Genomic DNA, 8,207 nt, shown 5'->3' with positions numbered 1-8,207 from the left:
CCATCTCAACTGAACTGGGGCACAATATCATATACAGTTATCAAACTGGCTTATCTGTACTGAAAAGCATCAAAGAACAGGCAGACCACAGGCAAAAAAAAAAAAGAAAAACTCCAGTTTAAGTATTAGCTCCTGCCCCTCTCAAAACACTTATAACAAAGGGGACTTTATAGTAGCAACTAATTATGGAATGATTGTTTCGTGCTTTTTCTTATAAAAAGAAGAGAATGCAGTTTTAACAGATAAGCTTGATCTTAAAGTGATCAGTGTACTACGCACCATATAAATATTTCAACACATTTAAAAGTTAGACATCCCCAGATACTCATTTCAGGGTTGTAAAAAGAGTTTTTTGTTAGTTCAAAATAAACTACCATCTCACGTTGCCATTAGAAAACCTAAGCTTATTAAAATAGGAAAAAGTGCAACATTCCAGAGACCATTTTATAGCTTAATTTGTATTTCAATCTTGCATTAAAATTCCCCAACCTCAGACATATGCAGAAATTACATGAGCCATACAAACATCCATATAATGGAACACTGCCCATAAATACAAACCATGCATCATTAAAATGCTTTTGCTGCATTCCAGATGCACTTTGCATTCTGTGGTTTCCTCCTCATATAATGAGGAGTTATGTATCTATGTATAACACTTGTATAGGGCTTTCAGTCATAATGCTGAAGCTCCCGTTGATTGTCATTTATATCCTTGATTAACATTTATAATATTTCCTGAATTTATTCCATTTTCTATTTGTTTCTGATGCAATGGTGCTGTGATACCTGCATGGGAAGACTCCATTGTAGAATGGTGACTGATATCTACTTTCACTAAAACTTCATAATACACAAGACAAAAAACTGGAGTTACTATGCCGATAACCAACATAATCACTACAGCTGTCCACCATCCTATACCCCAATCTGCTCCATAATACAGATCTTTGCATTTCTCAGCTTTACCATCAGTTTCAAAACAGACCTGCTGGGATGCTAAGGCAGAAACTTCATCAAGGTTCTCTTTGTATTATTACACTTCACTACTTGTTCAATATCACAATCCACTTTTAAGTTGCCAGTAGTCTCATTAGCAGAGAATTTATCAGAAGGTGACATGCCCTGTGCCTCTGAGGAATAGTGAGCAGCCCATAGAGACCACCTTCCTTTCAGAGGAACGTGTGTTTCGGTCAATACACTGAACTTCTTCACTGGAAGAAAAAAAATCTTGATCCTTGATAAGACTTAATCCTCTTGATTTCTGCAACCTGGAAAAAGATTAAGCATTAAAGCTGAAATGAAAATTTTACAAGCCCTAATTCCTTGAGAAATAGAATTCTTCCCCGAGAGCCTGTTTTTTATGCTACTGAAGCATATGAAGTGAGAAGAGATCAGAGATCCAATATGAACAATGCTAAACCAAGAACTTGCATGCAATCACAAGGTAACAAACGTTGTCATTTCAGATTCTGAAAAGCATTAACGATATTAACAGCCCCTGAATGTGTACTCATCTTTCAGCAGCAAATATTTCTGAAACCAACTTTGCTCCAGTGACTTGCAAATGGAATAGATTTCTGACTTAATTTTCTGATAGATGTAAATCAGAAACTACTCAGAAAGCTAAAACTTCCAAATAAGGAGCAATAGAAATTGAGAGCTAATTCATCCAGCCATGTTTTTCTTTTTTTTCCCCCAGCTTTTGGAGCAGTAATATAGAACCCAGACATAATTTAAAATCTTTTAAGTCATCTTCTCAAATCAACTCTCCCCTTCTCCCTCATTCCTGAGGAATCCAATATGAATCTCACTGTGCTCTTAAAAGGTTCAGAGTCAAAAGTCTCACACTAAATATTCTGCAAGGATGTAATTGCCTTGGGAGAATTAGCCACTTCATCAGAAGACACTACACCCTCCTATTCCCCAAGGAGGCACAGTCACAAAACCTCAACATAATTAAGCAAGGAAAACCAGTACTTTCTTGCAACACCTGGAAAAAACAATGATAGGATGCCTGCTCTTAAGGAACAGCTGCCAAGTTATACAGTATCCAGAAAACATAACACAAGTTCAAATCACTCCTCTATCTAGAAAGCATCTATTTCAGGAAAAATTATGAACGGACATAATATGAGACAATTAAGAGCAAAGTCTGGAGACCCTTGTTGCTGTAACTCAGAGGTCCTCAAACTACGGCCCACGGGCTGGATACGGCCCCCCAGGGTCCTCAATCCAGCCCGCTGGTATTTACAGAACCCCCCCATTAATCTTACCATCCAGAACTGTGTATTTTCCCCTGGTTGTTGTTTATATTTCGCTAGCAGATTAAAATCGGTTAGTTCATCCTGTTGCACCACCTGTCCCTGCCCTGTCAGCACAGCTTTCCTTCGTATTACTGGGGTGGCTCACCTTTCTGGTTTGTCCCGCGATGGGCCCTTCTCCTCTGATGTGGGGACTTCCTCGTCTGATTCCCAAATATCCCTATCCCAAGTTTCCGGGTCCCAGTCAGGGTCGGTGATAATAGTCCGCACCCAGCTCCCCTTCTGCCCTGGTTTTCTTCCTCTCCTGTTCTTTACCGCTCGTACCACATACTGCGTCACCAATTTAGCACATTTCTCCTCCAGGAGCTCCCTCTGATCATTGACCTCCAGCAGAGCCTGCCTCTGCACCACCCGGGTGGCTCAGACTGCCTGTAACTGCTCTTGGAGGAGTTGATTCTTCTCCTGTTCCTCCTTTAGCTGCCCCGCTAGAATCTTACATGCACGCAGCAGAGCACCTCCCATCCGACCAGCATGTTCCAGTCGGACCAAGTTCTTAGTATGGTCAGTCTCCCCAAACCGACCCCAATACTGTAACACTGCCATGGGGGTCCTTCTGGGTCCATGGTTCTGGAGATACCCGGGTACAGATCTCCCTTCAGTCCCATAGAGCATTCCATGGTTCTGGCCCCCATTCAGGGCATTCCCTTGTAGGCGCAGCCTCCCTACAGTCGCCAGTGCTGCCTGCAGCTCTCCCGAAAAAGAACCACCGCATGTCGCACGCACAATAAAGACTGCAAACACAAATAGCACAAACACGATTTCTATGAAGTGGCCCGACCTCACCTAGCTATGCACCCTACTAGTGAGTTCCACTATTTCAATAGACAATAAAGATCACAAACAGCACGAACACAATTTCTATCCAGTGGCACGACATCACCTAGCTATGCGCTCCCCTAGCGAGTTCCACTGTTTAATTGCCAAATCCCATCCTCGTTGCCAGTTATGTTCTGGATGGGCTCGGGATTCGGCAATGATCACGCCAGAACGAGGTGACTACATTGAGCATTTATTCAGCTGAAAGCACATAAAAGAAGCAAAGTATGGATAACTACTCACGAGGTGATACCCGCCGGCGGGATACCAAACCCACACATCCTCTCGAACTGGCAGATCAGGGAGAGAGAGTTGCTGACCAGCTCCCATGGAGATAGCGTAGGCCTCAGAGCTAGGAGTTTCTTCTCCCCGCCCCGACCCCCCACCCCGCTCTCTCCTCACTGTCCTCTCTATGCCCGGTGCATCCTGGCACGCAGGGTCAGTACGACCCAGGAGGTCGGCCGGGGAGTGGACAAACTCTGCCTTCAGTTGCGCAACTCTCCATCCTGGGTGCTCAGGCGTGCACACCAGTCGGGGGTCCCAGCCCTCAATTCGAGGGTCCTGCCTTCCTCCTCTTCTTCCTCATATCCGGGTGTTTGACCTCCAAAGCTAGTTTGGAGGACGTCTGCAGTTAAGTTGGCTACAAGCCCAGCCGAGCAGCCGGCTTCAACAGGTTTCCAGCGGGGCTGCCTGTGAACTGGGCTGAGCAGCTGCATCCCTGCTCCTTATCGCTCAGCCTAGGCAGGCAAACATCTTCTTTCCCAAGGTCTGGCCTCTTCTTCTCACAGGAGATTTTTTTGACTCTACAGATCACAGAAATTTCCATCTCCAATACATGCCACCCTGTGATCTGTAGAGATCATAAACAATCATAAAGTTTCTCACCTCCTATACATACCACCCCGCGATCTGTAGAGGTCAATCTATCGTAGCCAAGCACCCGAACAGATAACATTTTCATAGCAGTTTCAACCATGCCTCGTGTCAGCATCATTATCCAAGGGATACAGCATATGATAATATTGGAAATAGAAATAACAGCTTGAATAACAGTTTCTATAGCCATGGCCAACCCCATGTCCATCGTCCGAATGGAGTCCAATCACCTTCCATTCTCAATTGATGAGTCAGGTCCTGTAACGTCCGGACCTGGGCATGCATAGACGTGGTGTGGTCGCTTAGAGTTGGGCAGCACATGCCCCTGCCTCCTCACATCTGTGGTCATGCATAAGCAGAAGCATAGCCATTGCAGCAAGGTTGCGTGCCGAGCCGAGTCTGCATCTACTAACAATGATGGCAAAGCTGTCGTTGTAGCACTACAGGATTTTGATAGCCAGCATCCCAGTCTGCGTAGCGTGGTTGGTGCTTGTGCGGCAGCGATCCCTGGAGCAATGACGTTCTAACATCTCTCTCTTTTTTTTTTTTTTGGAAACCTGGTCTCTAAAATAGTAAGCCGCCCGACTGTGCAGGGTGGCGTAAGCAATCCAACAGGCCTACGTGTAGCAGAGTTAGCATAAGCAATTTTCAGGCAAGTTCTGTGTACTTAGTCACAAGTTACTTACCCTAGCTGTCACTCATGCCAGCAGCAGGCCGCTTGGCCTACACTTGCCTCCTAGATGGTCCTCAGAGACAGAGATGGCCATCACTCACATCAAGGTCTGGCATGGCATGTGTCCCCACCGCTCAACGCCTAATGGGTTGCAGCCAACAGCAGAGCTCGACATTCTTCTTGGTGGGAAACACAGAGGCCAACCCAGTCTTGCCCTTGACCAGGGGTCCTCAAACTACGGCCCGCGGGCTGGATACGGCCCCCGCCAGGGTCCTCAATCCGGCCCGCCAGTATTTACAGAACCCCCCCCGCCTCCCCCCGCCGGGGGTGTTGGGGGGAAACCAAGCAGCCGCAGATGACTTCCTGCCACTTAATCCGCGTGCCGGCCTCCGCAGCCCCCAAGCACCCGCCGGGACTGGGCTGAAACCAGCGCCTCGTCCTCGACCTGCCCCCCTCAGCGGGCACCCCTCGGCTACAAACCGCGCTGCCGCCGCCCCGTCCTCCTCCTCCTCCTCCTCCTCCTCCTCCTCCTCCTCCTCCTCCTCCTCCTCCTCCTCCTCCTCCTCCTCCTCCTCCTCTGCGATGCGCGGCAGGCGAGAGGCGCGGGCATCTCCTCTGCCGGGCAAGCTCAGTCGGCAGCCTCTGGACTGCGAGGTCCAGCCAACTCGGGAGAATCGCCAGAGCCCCGGCGCGGCAAAGCTCCTTCAGTCCCTTCTGGCCACCCTTTCCGGACTGCGCGGCCGGGCTGAGGAGAGGGGCAGCGGCATCAGCGAGGTGGGCGGCTCCCCCGTCTCTCCCTCCCTCCCTCCCTCCAGCTCCCAGGCAGGACAAGCAAGCCAGCACCAGTGGGAAGCGCGCGCACCATCATGTCAAAAAAAAAAGAAACATTGACTCCGAGTGCAGGGTATTCCAAGAAAAGTGGACTTCTGATTATTTTTTCACAGAGTACAAAGAAAGAGCTGTTTGTCTGATATGCCAGAATTCAGTGTCTATGTTCACGGAATACAATTTGCGTCGACACTACGAAACTCAATATAAAGATAAATATGATGCTTTGGTCAGACAAGTGAGAAAAGATAAAATATTAAGACTGAAACATGGATTGACAACTCGGCAAAATACTTCTGTGAAGCAAAAGCAGCTCAATATATCATCACTTCGAGCAAGCTATCAAGTTGCCAAGCTCATAGCGCCCCCTTGCAGAGCATTCATAGAGGGAGAATTTGTTAAAGAATGCCTTCTTTCTGTTGCCAAAGAGATGCGTCCAGAGAAGGAGGATTTATTTAGTACAGTGAGTTTTTCAGGACCTACAATGACACGAAGGATTGAAGAAACGGGGGAAAATTTGAATCTGCAGTTGCAAAACTCCTCAAAAAAACTTTGCTATTTCTCATTGGCACTCGACGAAAGCAATGATGTTCGTGATTCTGCACAACTTCTAATTTTCATTCGTGGGACAAATGATTCTTTCGAAGTCACAGAGGCGCTTGCTGCACTGAAAAGCATCAAAGGAACAACTACAGGAGAGGATATCTATGAGAAAGTTTGCCAAACTATGAATGATTTGGAGCTGGACTGGGGTAAACTATTCAGTGTGACAACTGATGGTGCTCCTAGCATGGTGGGGTCCATGAAAGGAGTGGTTGCACGCATTAACAAAGAGATGGACAAACGCAACCATTCACATCGAATAGCCATGCGCTGCATCCTCCACCAACAAGCACTGTGTTGTAAATCACTGAAGCTGGACTCTGTCATGAAAATTGTAGTTTCTTGTGTTAACTTCATTAGAGCTCATGCACTAAACCACAGACAGTTTCAGGAATTTCTGTCTGAGCTAAATGTTGCCTATGAAGATATTCTGTACCACACAGAAGTCCGTTGGCTGAGTCGAGGGAGAGTTTTGAAACGATTTTATGACTTACTTCCACAGGTTTATGATTTTATGCTTTCTAAAAACAAAGAAGTACCAGAGCTCAAAGATGCAGAATGGAAATGGCACCTTGCGTTTCTGACAGATGTAACAGAGCTACTCAACAATTTCAATGTCCAACTTCAAGGAAAGGGGAAGCTCATCTGCGATATGTATTCACGTGTGAAAGCATTTCAAGTCAAATTAGACCTGCTCATTAACCAAGTAAAGGAGGAAAACTTCTGCCATCTCCCCACAACTCAAAACCTGTCTGCAGAAAAACCAGCAGTTGCATTCCCAAACAAAACATGTATGGATGTACTAGAAATGTTGCAAAAGGAGTTTCAAATTAGATTTAAAGAAAGAGCTTCGTCTCCATGAACAGGACATACAGCTTTTCCGGAACCCATTTTCTGTTGACATTGAAACTGTTGATCCGATTTACCAAATGGAACTGGCCGAACTACAGACTTGTGACTCGCTGAAAGATGCATTCAAATCAAGCAGCCTTACTAATTTCTATGCATCTCTCCCCTCAGAGACATATCATAATCTCAGGAACCATGCACTCAAAATTGCAACCATCTTTGACAGCACCTATGTCTGTGAGCAGACTTTTTCCCGAATGAAACATCTGAAATCTCCAATCGGATCCAGACTAACTGATGAACACTGGCATCACTTGCTACGACTAGCAGTGACAAATATGGAACCTAACATTGACCATCTCATTAGCCAAAAGCAGGTCCATAGTTCACATTGAAATATTATTTGTTTTTTTTCATTACAATTGTTCTTCATTTTAAATATTGCATTCTTTTTTTCCTGTTTTTTGTGCACTACTACAAATAAAATATGTGCAGTGTGCATAGGAATTCATTCATTTTTTTCCAAACTATAGTCCGGCCCCCGACAGTGTCTGAGGGACAGTGAACTGGCCCCCTGTTTAAAAAGTTTGATGACCCCTGATTTAGAGTATTACAGTGGTTACCTTTGAATGATTTTTCTTTTCAATTCCTTTAGCTTATGCCCTTAAGAGACTATTTTTTTCTGGAAACATCTGGAAAAAAAAAAAGTGCAGTAGACATTTTTACAGGGAGACTGGTTTGATGTAATGCTGATGACTGGCAAGTAAAACTCACTGGGTCTTAGGAGCTGGTAGATTTGCCCAAGTAAGACTTCTGTATAGAAAGGAATGGAGCACTGGATGAGATTTTATATCTCAGGGAAATACCGGCTTAAAAAAAAAATCTATTTGAAAATCTCGCTTTCTCCTCAACGAGTAGGAATTTAATTTTTTTCCTTGGCTGGCCCTCGTGGCCCTGGCAGCGCCCTGGCCTGGCCTCGCCAAGCCAGGGAGCGCTGCACACACGTGGCTCCAAGGAAGGTCCTTGGCTGAGGTGTCATAACACACGTCCCTGTCTAACTGCCATTATTAGTAACTGCAGTTAAAATAAGCACCTACTAAATTTAGGCCTTCAAAGAAGGATTTTTCTCTCTTTTACAAACGTGAGAAACGGAGGCTCCTGAGGTTGTCCACGGTCTGGCAGGGAATCTTTCTCAGCAGGAAGAAGCCCACCTCATTGCCAGGCCTGTGCTGTAACCG

General features: G+C 45.8%; 1 pseudogene; it reads right to left on the bottom strand.

Annotated features, from left to right (window-relative positions):
* Positions 1-378: 378 nt before the first annotated feature.
* Positions 379-2,867, bottom strand: LOC104567494 (lysM and putative peptidoglycan-binding domain-containing protein 3 pseudogene; annotated as a pseudogene).
* Between the last annotated feature and the right edge of the window lie 5,340 nt (positions 2,868-8,207).

This window comes from Tinamus guttatus, unplaced genomic scaffold (assembly GCF_059628265.1).
Source record: "Tinamus guttatus ecotype Peru unplaced genomic scaffold, ASM5962826v1 Tinamus_guttatus_pri_ptg000370l, whole genome shotgun sequence".
NCBI classification, from domain to species: Eukaryota; Metazoa; Chordata; class Aves; order Tinamiformes; family Tinamidae; genus Tinamus; species Tinamus guttatus.
The sequence above is the reverse complement of the archived record's forward strand: the minus strand, read 5'-3'. Positions and strand labels throughout refer to the sequence as shown.